The sequence below is a fragment of the Oryx dammah genome, unplaced genomic scaffold (assembly GCF_014754425.2).
Source record: "Oryx dammah isolate SB20612 unplaced genomic scaffold, SCBI_Odam_1.1 HiC_scaffold_7, whole genome shotgun sequence".
NCBI classification, from domain to species: Eukaryota; Metazoa; Chordata; class Mammalia; order Artiodactyla; family Bovidae; genus Oryx; species Oryx dammah.
In genome coordinates, this window is record NW_024070191.1 from 36,712,970 (window position 1) to 36,729,110 (window position 16,141).

General features: G+C 46.5%; 1 protein-coding gene across 4 annotated transcripts in view; it reads left to right on the forward strand.

Annotated features, from left to right (window-relative positions):
* CSGALNACT1 (chondroitin sulfate N-acetylgalactosaminyltransferase 1) overlaps nucleotides 1–16,141 on the forward strand; it is a 339,385-nt gene that overhangs the window by 180,605 nt on the left and 142,639 nt on the right. Inside the window, exons 1-2 of one of the 4 annotated variants that reach the window (XM_040243278.1) lie at nucleotides 7,632–8,002; nucleotides 8,210–8,343. The exons of 2 other annotated variants lie outside the window; for them this stretch is intronic. The gene's annotated coding sequence lies outside the window, so the exon portion shown is untranslated. Of the gene's footprint in view, nucleotides 1–7,631; nucleotides 8,003–8,209; nucleotides 8,344–16,141 lie in introns of those variants that run through there. One more of the 4 variants, XM_040243276.1, reaches the window with a different exon arrangement.

The window sequence follows — 16,141 nt, forward strand, 5'->3', positions numbered from 1 at the left end:
ACAGAACTGCAAAGATGTGAACGTGCAGGAAAGTCTTTATCCATGAGCCATAGCTAACTGGAGTTAGAGAAGTAACATAAAAGGGAAATCGGAGCACTCTAAGAATGTTTGGGTTTCCTAGGTGGCTCAGTGGTAAAGAATCCACCTGCCAAAATAAGAGACACAGGAGATGCGAGTTCGATCCCTGGGTAGAAAAGGTCCCCTGGAGGAGGACATGGCAACCTGCTCCAGTATTCTTGCCTGGAAGATCCCATGGCTGGAGGCGCCTGGAGAATTACTGTCCATGGGGTCACACACAGAGTCAGACGAGCCTGAGCACACACATGAACACCGGGGTGCGTGTGAGATAGGAGTTTAACAGTGAATAAACCTTAGAAGAAAATGGAAGTGACAGAAATCCAGTTTACTTGCTAAATATTTGGACTCCTAGATCTAGAATAAAAACTACAGGAGGGCAGGGATTTCTGTCTCTTATTCGCTGCTGCATTTTCACCTCCTGGAATGTTGCCTGGCGAGTAGGAGAAACTCTGGAAATGTTGTGGGTTGGGTGCAGGGGCATGCTCTAACTTATGGGTAATGTTTGTGGGTAACGTTAGACCTAAAGTATTCCGGTAGGATATGAGTTACTGGATTCTTTTAAGTTTGCTTAGATAAACTTTATTTCATGTTGCAGTCAAATAATCTGCAGAAATGATCATGTCTGTGCTGAGTTCTCACTGGCTGGAGTGTGATGTTGAGGGTACTATGATGACGTTAGTATTTTTTGTCATCACCAAATGAATATCCTGCCTGCGACTGCGTATTTGCAGTGCTGGCCACACGGCGGGCAGAGGTGTGATCTGATCGTAGCTGGTGTCTCTTGCTTCTGTTGAGTTTAGAATTCTGATCCCCAGGAAGGGGCTCAGAAGAAAGCCAGGCCTGTATCTAGCCCAGTGCTGGAAACGTACCTGCCTTTTAAGGATCCCTCGTGTGACACACAGTGTTTATGCCCATGGCACTAGCTGTTAGAACAACAGCTTGTAACACTTCTATAGCGTCATCTTTTCAGAAGGAGATCCGTATAGTTTTTTTGTATCACTGAGAATGTGGATACACGTGGCCCCTTTATTCCAAGAAATTCAGGACTATGTGCACAGGCTCACTTTCATTCACGACGTAGGAGTTGTTATTTATTACTAATGTGTGTTTATTTTGGGACCAAATTAGGAGGGTGTGGAGCTGTGCAGAGAAGCATCACAGGTTGGGAGGGGTAGGGACCGGGGTCCTCATCACCCCATTTCTGACTGATCTCCACCTGGAGTGCTCATCGCCCCTCCATGTGTCCCGGCCTTTCCACCACACTGTCCTTCTGGAAACTTCTAGAGAAGGGGACGACATGGGATGACATGGTTGGATGGCATCACCGACTCAAAGGACGTGAGTTTGGGTAACCTCCGGGAGTTGGCGATGGACAGGGAGGCCTGGCGTGCTGCAGTCCATGGGGCCGCAAAGAGTTGGACAATTAACAGAGGATAGTATGCCACACTGATGCTTCCCAAAGTGTTGCCTGGAGATCACTGGTGTTATCAGATGCTTTTCAGAGGAACAGTTTGCTGGCCAGATAAGTTGGGAAAATATTGGATACTGCTTTCCTCTCTTGCGAGCACAATGCATCTGGGCCTGTTAAAGTTTTTGGAGCTTTAAAGTTCAGTTCAGTTCAGTCGCTCAGTCGTGTCCGACTCTTTGCGACCCCATGAATCGCAGCACGCCAGGCCTCCCTGCCCATCACCATCTCCCGGGGTTCACGCAGACTCACATCCATCGAGTCAGTGATGCCATCCAGCCATCTCATCCTAGGTCCTCCCCTTCTCCTCCTGCCCGCAATCTCTCCCAGCATCAGAGTCTTTTCCAATGAGTCAACTCTTCGCATGAGGTGGCCAAAGTACTGGAGTTTCAGCTTTCGCATCATTCCTTCCAAAGAAATCCCAGGGTTGATCTCTTTCAGAATGGACTGGCTGGATCTCCTTGCAGTCCAAGGGACTCTCAAGAGTCTTCTCCAACACCACAGTTCAAATGCATTAATTCTTCGGCACTCAGCCTTCTTCACAGTCCAACTCTCACATCCATACATGACCACGGGAAAAACCATAGCCTTGACTAGATGGACCTTAGTCAGCAAAGTAATGTCTCTGCTTTTGAATATGCTGTCTAGGTTGATCATAACTTTTCTTCCAAGGAGTAAGCGTCTTTTAATTTCATGGCTGCAGTCACCATCTGCAGTGATTTTGGAGTCCCCCAAAAATAAAGTCTGACCCTGTCTCTACTGTTTCCCCATCTATTTCCCATGAAGTGATGGGACCAGATGCCATGATCTTCGTTTTCTGAATGTCGAGCTTTAAGCCAACTTTTTCACTCTCCTCTTTCACTTTCATCAAGAGGCTTTTTAGCTCCTCTTCACTTTCTGCCATAGGGTGGTGTCCTCTGCATATCTGAGGTTATTGATATTTCTCCCGGCAATCTTCATTCCAGCTTGTGTTTCTTCCAGTCCACCGTTTCTCATGATGTACTCTGCATATAAGTTAAATAAGCAGGGTGATAATATACAGCCTTGACGTACTCCTTTTCCTATTTGGAACCAGTCTGTTGTTCCATGTCCAGTTCTAACTGTTGCTTCCTGACCTGCATACATATTTCTCAAGAGGCAGGTTAGGTGGTCTGGTATTCCCATCTGTTTCAGAATTTTCCACAGTTTACTGTGATCCACACAGTCAAAGGCTTTGGCATAGTCAATAAGGCAGAAATAGTTGTTTTTCTGGAACTCTCTTGCTTTTTCCATGATCCAGCGGATGTTGGAAATTTGATCTCTGGTTCCTCTGCCTTTTCTAAAACCAGCTTGAACATAAGGGAGTTCATGGTTCACGTATTGCTGAAGTCTGGCTTGGAGAATTTTGAGCATTACTTTACTAGCATGTGAGATGAGTGCAATTGTGCGGTAGTTTGAGCATTCTTTGGCATTGCCTTTCTTTGGAATTGGAATGAAAATGGACCTTTACCAGTCCTGTGGCCACTGCTGAGTTTTCCAAACTTGCTGGCATATTGAGTGCAGCACTTTCACAGTATCATCTTTCAGGATTTGAAACAGCTCAACTGGAATTCCATCACCTCCACTAGCTTTGTTTGTAGTGATGCTTTCTAAGGCCCACTTGACTTCACATTCCAAGATGTCTGGCTCTAGATTAGTGAACACATCATCATGATTATCTGGGTCGTGAAGATCTTTTTTGTACAGTTTTTCCATGTATTCTTGCCACCTCTTCTTAATATCTTCTGCTTCTGTTAGGTCCAGACCATTTCTGTCCTTTATCGAGCCCATCTTTGCATGAAATGTTCCCTTGGTATCTCTAATTTTCTTGAAGAGATCTCTAGTCTTTCCCATTCTGTTCTTTTCCTCTATTTCTTTGCATTGATTGCTGAAGAAGGCTTTCTTATCTCTTCTTGCTATTCTTTGGAACTGCATTCAGATGCTTATATCTTTCCTTTTCTTCTTTGCTTTTCACCTCTCTTCTTTTCACAGCTATTTGTAAGGCCTCCCCAGACAGCCATTTTGCTTTTTTGCATTTCTTTTCCATGGGGATGGTCTTGCTCCCTGTCTCCTGTACAATGTCACGAACCTCATTCCATAGTTCATCAGGCACTCTATCTATCAGATCTAGACCCTTAAATCTATTTCTCACTTCCACTGTATAATCATAAGGGATTTGATTGAGGTCATACCTGAATGGTCTAGCGGTTTTCCCTACTTTCTTCAATTTAAGTCTGAATTTGGCAATAAGGAGTTCATGATCTGAGCCACAGTCAGCTCCCGGTCTTGTTTTTGTTGACTGTATAGAGCTTCTCCATCTTTGGCTGCAAAAAATATAATCAATCTGATTTCGCTGTTGACCATCTGGTGATGTCCATGTGTAGAGTCTTCTCTTGTGTTGTTGGAAGAGGGTATTTGCTATGACCAGTGCATTTTCTTGGCAAAACTCTATTAGTCTTTGCACTGCTTCATTCCGCATTCCAAGGCCAAATTTGTCTGTTACTCCAGGTGTTTCTTGACTTCCTACTTTTGCATTCCAGTCGCCTATAATGAAAAGGACATCTTTTTTGGGTGTTAGTTTTGGGAGCTTTAAAAGGAAGACTTAAATTTGAATTAACCTCATGGGTCCCAGCCTTCTTTTCCACAGAACCCTTTCTCAGCATGACAGCTCTTAAGCTTTGTAAGAGCAGTGTTCCACCCACCAGCCTTTAAGAAAGAGGTGTTGCCACGATGGCCACATCTGATTTTGAGTTTGATTTGGCCCTCGCTAGCAGCCATAGACTCAGGCAGTGCTTCTCAGCCTTCATCTTGGAGCTTTGAAAAAACACGGACGCCCCAGCTCATTGCAGTTTCTGATCCTGAGTGTCTGGGCTGGTGCACATTGCCTGCGTTTGTAAGATGCTCTTCAGGGGGTCTCCGGTGTCCCAGAAGCTGAGTTACTCTTCTTGGAAGAGGTTTCTGTTTCTCTCAGGCTGCAGTAGTTGCCTCCACTTCAAACCCTTCTGGATGTTGGGTGTGTTTCCTCGAGGGAATTGGTTTTGGGTTGAAATAGATCTGATGTGACGTGAAGCTCGGAAGTCCTCAGCTGCTGGGCTTCCGGTGGTGCGTTTGGGGTCGGGGTGGCCAGGTCCTTTGCAGACATGGTCCCAAGGCTGCTGGATCAGGCGGGTAGGAGGAAGTGGTGAGGAGAGGGGAGCATTGAGGGTCTGCTCAGACCTGGAACCCCGCCCATCAGTCAGCTGGTGACGTGGAGGCACGGAGGAGGGTCTCGGGTTCTCTTGGAGAAATGTTCAGTTGGGCTCGTTTCCTTTTATCTCAGGGCATGCCTGCCTTCCTGTCCACTCTCTGTTCCTCCCCATTTACCCCGAGAAGCCAGGCAGGAAGCAGCCCAGTGAGGTGGCTTTTGCTGTAGCTACTGGGGACTCCACAGCAGGATAGTGAGATGGGTCCTGCTGCCACAAGTGCCCCCCAGGGGCTTTTCCAGGGAAGGGCCTAGGTGAGAAGGACCACCAGGCTGCCTCCCCTGCCACTTCAGGGTGCGTGAGACAGGCCCCCGGGACTCAGTCTTTGATCCGAGGCAGGCGCGTCAAGCTTGTCTTTCCCCCGTTGATGTGTGGTCACTGGCCCGACCACAGAGACGACACCAGGCTCCCCAGAGAGCATGAACTCCGGCGGAAAGTGACCCGTCCTGTGAATGTAGGGGTGGAGGGAGGAGCCCTCACTGGCCTCTCTGTGGTGCTGGGCAGTGACCCGCTAGAAGGAAGGGGACCGCTTTCTGCGTGGCGTTCACGCGTTGTCCTCCGCTTCACACCTGGAATGCCCCATTTCTTCCCTGCCGCAGTCCTGGGAGGTGTGCTTCTTGACTGACTTTCCAAGCGAAGATGAGCCACACGGAAGCTCAGAGAGAAAAGTGTCTTGTCCAAGGGTGGCTTGAGAGTGCGGGGCTGGAGTGCGCACTTAAATCTGTCCCATTCTGAGGTGTGCTTGGGAGTCCCCGGCCCCGTCCTGCGGACTGCGGCTGGTCCCCATTGTCAAGGTTGCCATCGCTCTTGCTTCTGAATGTCTTCTTTGTGATTAGGCTGGGTAACAGGCTCTTAAGGACATAACAAGTTGCCGTGTGGTGCTTTATTATCTATCAGCTGCTTTCTGTCACCCCGTGTTCTGGGACAGATTCTGAAAGAAAAGAAGACGGTGACCAAGCATTCAGCTGTTTTCTCTGCTGATTTTGTTTAGATTATGCTTCTTTTGATTTTATAAACAGGTGATTGGTTGTTGGATAAGCCGTTAGTAGTACTCACTGGCAGTGTGCCTTACATCTAGGATTTGTGGCATTAGCTAGAATTTTATAATGGCGTAAAACGATTTCATGGAGGAAATAAGAGTATCACCATGTGGTATAAAGCTACCATTAGTAAAATAAATATTAATCTGAGGTTAACTGTTTTTAGCCTAAGATTTCTCTTAATTCAGTATCCAGACTGAGCCTTTCTGTGTTTTTTTGTTTTTTTTTTTAAAGAGAGGGGAAAAAAACTCTTTTATTTCAGTTCAGTTTGAAATTCTGATGTAAAGATCACCATGGCCTTGCAAAAGCTCAGTGTGAGTAATACTAACTGTGTCCGTAACTTCATTCCAAAAGCCGGGTACCACTGCCCAGGAGGCAGGTGGCTGTGCGCTTCCGAGTTCCCTGAACACAGGTTTCTCAGATGTCACCTCCAGAGGGTGATCGGTTAGTTTGACTAAACATAAGTCATAAGGACCTTAGTGGATGGAAAAGCTACAGAGGCGAATGATCTTCCGAAAGCCTCACAGCTGGGGGCCGGCAGACACCGCGTCTGATTTTGTCATCATAGATAACGTTGTCTTTAGTTGCCGTATTTTTAAGAAAAATAAAGTTGGCCAGCTATTACAGGAGCCAGCTGTTTGGCTTGGCCCAGTGTATGTGTGTTGTGTTTTGTTTTTTTTTGCGGGGGATGGGGGAGGTTTCCACTGGGTCTTCATTTACTGCCTCTAGGCTTTCTGTAGTTGGGGTGAGTGGGGGGCAACTCCTTGTTGGGGTGCACGGGCTTCTCACTGCGGTGGCTTCCCTTGTTGGTGAGCACAGGATCCGGGCACATGGGTTTCAGCACTTGCAGCCTGCGGGCTCTGTAGCTGTTACTCATGGGCTTCTCACTGCGGTGGCTTCCCTTGTTGGTGAGCACAGGATCCAGGCACAGTTGCAGCCTGCGGGCTCTGTAGCTGTGAGTCACGGGCTTCAGTTACTTCTCGGCATGTGGGATCAATCATCCCAGACCAGGGATCGAACCCGTGTCCCCTGCATTAGCAGGGGGGTTCTTATCCACTGTACCACCGGGGAAGTCTCAGTGGGTGCTTCCTCTGTGACATTTAATGGTAACCCAGTAGTGTAGACCTTGCCCAGCACTGCCAGCCACATGGAGTGATGTTTGTCCATGTCCATCAGGCCTCCCAGGCCCAGAGGAGGAATGGATGGCTCACAGACTCTGGAAGCCTGGTTTAGGGCAGCAGGCAGGTGACAGCGGAGTTTAAATAAGCTGAAATGATGCCTGCAAGTGAACATCCTTCCGAACAAGGCCTGTGGTCAAAAGAAATTGGATTTATAGCAGTTGGTAATTTTAGTGAAAATTAAGACGTAGGTCTTTCTGTTCCGTCGTGCTGAATTATACTTGCTTATCATCATCAGAAAGGACTGAGGGGTTTAGTAGCCTGATTTATTCTGGGAAAGGGTCACTTAGCATTGAATCAAATGACCTTACTTTTATTTTAAACTGAGAGTCTGGTCAGATACCATATAAATTCCAGGGCTTCACACTGGGTTCAGTGCAGCTTAGAATTTTTTTCCAGTCCTGAATATTAATTGGAAGGACTGATCCTGAAGCTGAAACTCCAACATTTTTGCCACCTGATGCGAAGAATTGACTCATTGGAAAAGACTGTAATGCTGGGAAAGATTGAAGGCAGGAGGAGAAGGGGACGGCAGAGGATGAGATGGTTAGATGGCATCACCGACTCGATGGACACGAGTCTGAGCAAGCTCTGGGAGCTGGTGATGGATAGGGAGGCCTGGCGTGCTTCAGTTCATGGGGTCGCAAGGAGTCGGACACGACTGAGTGACTGAACTGACTGTGTCCACATCAGTGTCTGCCCTCTCTGGTCTAATCCAGTCCCCCAGAGCTTCCCGCTGGGAAGTCCTTTGAGGCATCGCGCGGCGGCACGTGTTGGCATGGCTGTCTTTCTGCAGAGCGAGCATATGAGCCTCATTCTACGTCAAGAGATAGAAATCCCAGCTCATACTGGCTCAAGCGAAAAAGAAAACATATTGGCTTCTATAAATACACAGGCAGCTGGCTTCTGGGATCCCTTGGTCCAGGGACTCGACTCTCTTGGGTCTCCTCTCTTGTCAGCTTTGTTCAGATCATGGGAAAGGTGAGCCATGTAGATTCAGCTCCAGCTGAAGAGGGTGGTGCTTGTCTCTTGGTCATCCCAGCACACCCCAAGGCATACTCGCTGACCTTGACGGGGCACGTGCCTGTCTCTGAACCAGTGCTCGTGTCTAGGGGCTGAGTTATTCATTGACTGGGTCTTGGCCGTGGGCATCAACTCCTGACGCCTGGTGATTTCCTTCACACACAGGCTGGAGGAGATGATGGCTTAGTGGATGCCCTCAGGTTCTTCCAGTTCAGACGCTGGGACATTGAGGGCACATGAGCATCAGGGTCCTTCTCCTCGATCGGGAAGCTACAGTGTCATTTGTGGTGGTCTCAGGGGTGAGTGTTCCTTCTTTCCCGCCTAAGGTTCTTGTCTCGGGTCATCTGTGAAAACTTGAATCACATTCTTCTATCATGGTACCGTTCACCAGAACAGTATCTGAAATCCCAGTGGAGGGGGACTTAGAGTCAGCAGTATTGCCATTTAGCAGCCATGGCCTTCTGGAGAGAGGGCTGAGGGACAGGAGTCTTGTCCTTTCAAGCCTCATTTTTCTGTCTCAGCTTTTCCAGGACTCATTTGGGTAGGATAGATACTCAGACAGCTTGGGTGGGTAAACTGTTATTGCAAACTTATCTGAAAAAGTTTTTTTTTTCTCATTTTGTAAGTTTCAGGTGTACAGCATAAATATTTGATATCTGTGTACCATGTGAGTGATCCCCATCACAAGTCTGGTTACCGTCCGTCACCATACAGGTGACCCCCTTTGCCTGTTTCTCCTGCCTCCCAAACCCCTTCCCACACACAATTATCTTTAAGCTTTTGTGTCTGCTTTCTTTTCCTGTGAACTAAGATGAGTAACTTCCTAGGTTGTTAGATAAGTCAGAATAAATTTCTGAAGCCTTTGAAATTATGATGAGCTCAGCGCTCTTATTTTTTTAAAGTGTAAATCCCTTTTGAACTCTTTATTTCTGAAAAAATGTATTGAAGTACAGTTGATGTACAATATTATATAAGTTACAGGTATACTCACCACTCCAATTTATCTGCAATAGCAGATTCCTGTCTTCATGTTAAGAAATCAGTCTCACCACAAGAGAGTAATAACTCAATTTTATTCTCTACATTATGGGCCTTGGGTTTCCAGAAGGTGAAATTATGACTACTGTTGATACCTAGTCGCTGATGTGATCTTATGTTCATTTTGGGAGTTAAAGACATCTCAGACTTCAGTGAAAAATCTTTATAGAGTAAGTGACAGATTTTAAAACTAAAAAAGAAACAGAAAAAAAGGATGTATATGTCATAACTGATACCTTACAGAATTCTGCCCCAAATTAAAAGATTTTAACCTTGAGACTTTTATCCTTAATAGCGAAGTGGGTGAGAGAAGCTATGAAAATTCCATCATTGAGCTGAAATTATGAGTCCAGTTTAAATATGTGACTTATATCTGTGTTATTACCCTCCCTCCACCCAGTATATCTCCCGTAATTGTGGCTCCGGGAGCTTATTGGATTTGTGGCTCCGTATCTTTAATTTGTTTTGGGAAACTGCCAGTGATTATTTCTGCAGCTGTTGCTTCTTTCTCCTCTTTTCTCCTGGGGATTCCAGGCATAGATGTATTGGTGCTTTTATCCATGTCTCAGGTGCCACTTCAACTCTTTTCTATACTTTTATTCTATTCTCACTGTGCTTTTATACAGACATTTTCTCCTTATACCCCTTTTATGCAGACATTTTCCCCTTATACCGCTTTTACTTTAGAAAATCCTCCTTTTGCTGTATCTAATTTACTGGAATCAAGATTGCCGGGAGAAATATCAATAACCTCAGATATGCAGAGGACACCACCCTTATGGCAGAAAGTGAAGAGGAACTAAAAACCCTCTTGATGAAAGTGAAAGAGGAGAGTGAAAAAGTTGGCTTAAAGCTCAACATTCAGAAAACGAAGATCATGGCATCTGGTCCCATCACTTCATGGGAAATAGATGGGGAAACAATGGAAACAGTGTCAGAGTTTATTTTGGGGGGCTCAAGATGCTTACTCCTTGGAAGGAAAGTTATGACCAACCTAGATAGCATATTCAAAAGCAGAGACATTACTTTGCCAACAAAGGTCTGTCTAGTCAAGGCTATGGTTTTTCCAGTGGTCATGTGTGGATGTGAGAGTCGGACTGTGAAGAAGGCTGAGCACCGAAGAATTGTTGCTTTTGAACTGTGATGTTGGAGAAGACTCTTGAGAGTCCCTTGGACTGCAAGGAAATCCAACCAGTCCATTCTGAAGGAGATCAGCCTTGGGATTTCTTTGGAAGGAATGATGCTAAAGCTGAAGCTCCAGTACTTTGGCCACCTCATGCGAAGAGTTGACTCATTGGAAAAGCCTCTGATGCTGGGAGGGATTGGGGGCAGGAGGAGAAGGGGACGACCGAGGATGAGATGGCTGGATGGCATCACTGACTTGATAGACGTGAGTCTGAGTGAACCCCGGGAGTTGGTGATGGGCAGGGAGGCCTGGCATGCTGCGATTCATGGGGTCGCAAAGAGTCGGACACGACTGAGCGACTGAACTGAACTGAACTGAGTTTACTGTTAAACCTGTCTGCTGCATTTTTAATTTCAATGATTATATTTCTATTCAGTTCTTTTGTGTAGATATCCAGGTATTTGATAAAATCAATCATCTTTAATCTGTTTTCATACACACAGCAATTATAATTGTATTAAAATTCCATTTTGATAATTGTAGTATATCACCTAGGTAGTGCACTTAGAAGGTATGTATTATCCATCCTTTCTTTCTAGTTTTTGTCATTTGTTCTTATCTCTTGCTGTGCTTAGTGATTTATAAAGGACCTGATTTTGTATTTGAAAATTTCAAGGTCTCTGGATGCTGTTATCTTCTGCCAGAGAATACTTAATTTTCTGGTGGGCAGCAGAATAAATCTGTTCATCTAGATAGTAGTCAGCAGGCACTGTGATTGACAGAGTTCAGGCAGGTGTGTTTCTCTTGACCTGACTTCTAAGGTGTTGGTCAGTCAAGGCTTGGGAAGGGAGCTCAGGGTGACCTCAAGAGCGTCACCCTGATTCCGAGAGGTCTGGATATGGGAACCAGAGCAAGGGACTGAAGGTGGGACCCCGGGGCTGACGCTGTTCTGAGAAACTTGGCTTTGCATCGGTATTCACACTCACCCTTGAACGTAAGTTCGTTGACAGTACAGGGGTGGTAGGGTCTGCGGTCCTGTAGGCCAGAGTCTCTTCATTTTGTATGTGTATTAGAGTCTGGGATAAGCAACCCCCCTAAGCAGTGACTTAAACAATAGTTATTTTTTTTCACGTAAAATCCAGAGGTGTTGATTCACCCTAAATACAGCAGAGTCTGGGAAAATAACTGTTCTCTGAGTCTGTAGGATTATAGGGTTGATTCTGAAGTGTGGGAGGGGTGTGCATAGAGCCAGGGGCGTGACCGGTGTCCCCTACGTTGGCTTATCCCAAGTCCTCTCAGTGGCTGAATGCTGGCTTAGCTCGATTAATTGGACAGGGCTTTGGGGAGAGAGAATTTTAGAAATCCTGATGAGCTGTTATCCTAAACGCCAGTGGCAGAGTCAACAGCCAGGGGAGTAGACACTCTGGACAGCGTCTGCAGCCTACCTGCTGCCTTGCGTCTTGGGTGTGGACCGTGCACACCGCCTGCGTCTGGACCAGGGGCGCGTCTGCTGAGGACCCTGCGCTGGTCCGTCGGCTGACTGCACGCCCACTGGGTCTGTGGCAGTGTCTGCCGTCACTCCATTCAGGGAGCCACCCCGACGAGGCCCGTGTGTGTCGTCCGCCAGCCGGCTCTTTACGTTTGAATTAACTGGGGGCTGGCATCGCTCGATGTGGCGGCTTTGCTTGTTCTCCTGCAGGGCCCCGGGTTCGAGAGTCACCTCGACCACCTCTCCTTTCCTAGTGACGGATGCAAAGCCTTCACGGTGTTGGCTCCAGGGTCTTGCTCAAAGCAGAGCCCCAGGAGCTGGTGCCCACCTTCCCTCCCTGTGATGACCAAGCCAGTGGGGGCAGGTCTCACTTGCCTTCAGATCACCCTTGCCCGACCTGGATGCCTGACACCCAAGGGTGCGGCAGGGAGGTGGGGGCTGCCGGCTGAGATCTTTGTGCCACCCCGTCCACCACCCCGACAGAAGAGCTAGTTGCCTGTAGAGCAGGTTAGGTTCTAGGTTCTCCAAGGCCCAGTACAGCCCCAGTTGATTTCTAGGTGCAGAAAGGGACACTCCTTTGTCAGACGTCTACCAGTGGCAGATAAGAAGCGGGGCTTTGGGGTACAACCGTGGAGAATCCAAGTTGCTTCTTCTCTGTCCGTCCCAAAGGAGAGTGGAGGGGCTGGGCGTCGGGAGGGCCCCCTGCTTCTGAGCTGAGGTGGAGGAGGGACAAGGGGGCTGCTCATCGCGTTGCTGGCATCCACAAGAAGGGAGGGCCACCTGCACTCTGCTGGTGTGTCTGCTGCCTGCCCCCAGCTGGCGCAGCGCAGACCGAGCGTGTGCTGGACAGTGTTGGGGGGTCCCTCGCAGAGGCCACGGACAGCCTCCCCGAGGTCAGGGTCCCTGAGAAACATTCACGCAGACTCCTGCCACGAGCAGGCTGGCGTCCTGGCCCCACAGAGGGAAGACTAGCTTGGGCTGTGTTGGGCGGAGGGAGAAGGCTTTGTCTCATCAGCATAGGGCTGGAGACGCTGTGCCCTGGGGGCTTAGCCGGGTCTCCTCGCAGGAGGCTGGCGAGGCTCAGAGCGGCCGCTCAGGGCAGAGACCCCGCTGGCACGGCTCGGGCGCCCTCCTCCGTCCTGCTGTCGTGTGGGAGAGTCGGACGTGGACCCAGAAGACAACTGACCACGGTGGGAAGAGCTCAGGCCAGCCTCTCTGCTCTGTGGCGGGAGGAACGGATGCAGGCAGGGAAGGGAGGGCGTGGGTAGCCGACCTCCCCTTCTGCTTCTGCCCGCCTGCCTTTAACCACCGGCTTGGCCTGCTTTGCAGGGAGGCAGGAGTATCTTGGGATCGAGTGCGAGATGGATGAGTTCCGTGTCTTAAACCCTTTTCATTGGAGAAATCTCTCAATGTACACGCAAGTAGAAAAGAGTGAACTTTCACGAATCTGTCGCCCAGCCCAACTGTCAACCTTTTGCTGATCTTGTTTCTTCTCTCCTTCCCCAACTTTTATTAAAAACTTTCTTTGGGGGGGACTATTTTTTTTTAATGAATTGATTATGTTTGGCGGTGCTGGCTCTATCATTGCTGCAGGGCTTCTCTCTCGAGTTGGGGAGCTCCGGCTTCTCTTTGCAGTGGCTTCTCATTTGGAGCACGGACCCTAGGACACCTGGGCTCAGTAGTTGGCGGCATATGGCTCAATAGTTGTGCTTCCCAGGCTCTAGAGCACAGGCTCAATAGTTGTAGCGCATGGGCCTAGTTGCCCCAAGGCACGTGGGATCTTCCCAGACAAGGTATCGAACTCGTGTCTCCCGCATTGACAAGCTAATTCTCTAGCACTGAGCCACCAGGGAAGCCCTGTGGGGCTATTTCTAAAGCAAATCCTAGTCATGTCATTTTATGTGTAAATAACTCTTGTTTATATTTCTAACACACAAGGGCTTTTTTTTTTCTGCAAAACTGTTATGCCATGATTGTTTACAACAAAATTAATATTAATTCCTTACTTAATGTTCTGTAACACTAACCATATTCAGATTCCCCTGGTTGTTTCAAAAGGATCATTTCACAGTTGCTTTTCAAATTTGTGTATAAACAAGGCCCATATTTTGCACTTGGTGACTGTGTTTATAAATCTCTCTATTATGTAATTGTTCCCCTTAGGGCACCACTGCTCGATGGTGAAGTAGGTCCGTCTGTCCTGTAGAAAGTGTCACCCCTTTGACTGATTTCTTCCTCATGGTGACATTTAACTTGTTTCCTTATCTCTAGTATTATTATTTGGAAGCTGGCAGGTAGATTTAGAAGCTTAGCTAGATTCAGGTTCAGTGATTTTTAGACAAGTTACTTCATAGTGGTTATTTTAATTTTATTAACATTAAATATCATTACTTCTTAATATTATTAATATTTTAATAGCCAAAGGACACTGAAACATTTGAAGATGGACTGAGAATAAAAGTCACTTTCTGGGGGGAAGGGGCACAGTGTACAGTCTGCTGTTACTGGAAAATTAAAACCATTGGTTATTAATCAGATCAGCCTATTAAAGAGCAAAAATTCAGCCAGTTAATTTGAAGATCTAGTTGACTTTACTAAGCTACTCATGAATCAGGCAGCTTCCTGTCTGGCAAGTAGAGAAATTCTCCAAGGAGTTGTGTGATATGGTTTTCCTAGGCAGAGGGAGGGTGGGGCAAGGAAGTTATTAGCAAAAGTAAGGATTATTTCAGGCCAGGACTACTACTTCTGGGGAAGGGAAATGGCAGGAGTCTCATCATGTAGGCCGTCTCTTTGGTGCAGACCCAGAAACCCCAGATGGGCCGGTTGACATCCCCTGGGGAGGTGAGAGCTGCGGCCGGGCCGGTGTGAAGCCTGGGTCTGGTGTCATGGGCTGTAGTGCAAGTGACTTACGGGGGAGGAAGTTGTGTTTTCTGTTTCTTTATTCTTGTCCACGGCTATACCACACTGAACGTGCCTAGTCTCATCTATTTCTTTATTCTTTTATTTATATTTTAATTTCTTTATTGAAGTGTAGTTGATTTTCAGAGTTGTATTAATTATTGCTGTACAGCAAAATGATTCAGTTATGCATATATATATATATATTCTTTAAAAAATGCTCCTTTCTATTATGGTTTATCATAGGATATGGATTATAGTTCCCTGTGTATACAGTAGGACCTTTTTTATCCATTCTCTATATACTAGTTTGCCTCTGCTAATCCCACCTTCCACTCCATCCCTCCCCCAACCCTCAGGACCCCTTGAAAACCACCGTCTGTTCTGTGTCTGTTTTGTTTTGATCATGTTCTGTGGTTGTGCTCAGACTGCGTGTTTGGATGAAGTGGTGGTGGTTTAGTCGCTAAGTCGTGTCTGACTCTTGTGACCCCATCAACTGTAGCTTGCTGGGCTCCTCTGTCCCTGAGACTTGCTGGGTTGGGCTGGGTAAGGAGAGGATGAACCAAATTGACTTCGTCTTTTTCACGTCTTGAATCAAAGTAAAACCTGGGAACAGCAGCCGTGGGAGTGCACCCTTTTAAACTATCTGCTGGTGGGAGCGCAAACCTTGTTCATTTCATCTTCTGTCCTCTGTATATTTCTCATTTGATGTCATTTCCACACGTACACATACAGTTTTAACACAGATTCCTTGGGCTTGTTTTCTAAATATGATTTTCAGGGCCATAGCATTTTTCTAGAGAAAGTGCACAGTTATAGCTCATTCCAGGTTATTTATCTTAACAAGGACAGATGAAAAATACTGTCTTCTGTCTTTTATGAACGAACGTCCATGAAAACCTTTAGTGTGAATTGTCACAAGTCTCCCCGATTAGTAAAACATTGTTACATAAATATTTAATGGTCCCTATAAAATTTTAGCATTTGCTAACCAATTTACTCCCCTTTGCATAACAAATGTATCTTGCAAATCATCCACTCAAAGGGTAGCTTTATTTATTTGTAGTTGGGGAAATAGAATTAATTTGAAATAATTTATTATTATTATTTTGCTGAATGTAAACTTTTCCTTTGTGAGTAGTGTGCACACATGAAGTGATTTTTTTACTGGCCAAAGAAGCTTTTGTCCATTTGATATTTGGACCTTAACCACTCTTAATACTAGTGTCCCAGAAGGGACTCTTGAATCTTACCGCTTCTTGCTTTCTTGACTTCCTGTGTTAACCTGTTCTGAATATTACCGTGATTTTTTTCCCCTTTTAGACTCAGTGTTAAGCCTAAAACACCACTCTTCTTTCACTGCATCGTGTCCTTGAAGAATGACGAGAACAGGAGAAAATTAATGATGTGGCTTTAAAATTTTTTATCCCTTTCATCAGAGGAGATGACATTTTATAGGTAGATAAACACTTAGGTCTTTTGGAGGAAGTGACTCTATTAACATTTTAAGGGAAAATATTTACATTTTTGTTGCTGTTCCTGACGT